We start from the raw sequence: 570 nt of genomic DNA, 5'->3' as shown, positions 1-570 counted from the left end.
CCTAGGCCAGAAATGGAAACCTATCCACTCTCCTCCAGCTCCTCTGTCTACCCCCTGGAAGGACAGGGAGAACCAGGACCCATAGCTGCTGTGCCAGGGCAACTCAGCAAGCAGCTCTCATGCCCAACTTAACCCTCAGGAAGAATCTCAAAGCATCAGATACTTCACTTCCCAACAGAAAGGAATGAAATTTCCAAATAACTCTCTAAGTGCTAAATGCTCTTCTTGGCTCAGCTCTGCCAGGAACATCCCCCAGCAGTGTGTGGAGTGTCACAGCCAACATCTGTATCCCAGAGCAAGGGCTGGAGCAGGGGTCTGTCTGGAGCTGTCACATCTTCACTGCTTTATCACAGGAACTTTATCACAAGCTCATAACACATACGTCTTTGCACCATGAGATCAAATAGGTAGGGGATGGCAGTGCAGCCTGCTGTCACAAGACAGCCCCCAGCAGCTAGCACCGCCCCATGCTGTGAGGAGAAAACATGTTGAAGCTACGTGACAGAAAGGACATGTATACCCTCATCCTGATGTTGTACAGCCAGACCAACTCAGGGAATGCACCAACAC

Source organism: Chaetura pelagica, unplaced genomic scaffold, assembly GCF_000747805.2.
Source record: "Chaetura pelagica isolate M959 unplaced genomic scaffold, ChaPel_1.0 scaffold656, whole genome shotgun sequence".
NCBI lineage: Eukaryota > Metazoa > Chordata > Aves > Apodiformes > Apodidae > Chaetura > Chaetura pelagica.
This window is presented reverse-complemented; position numbering follows the sequence as displayed.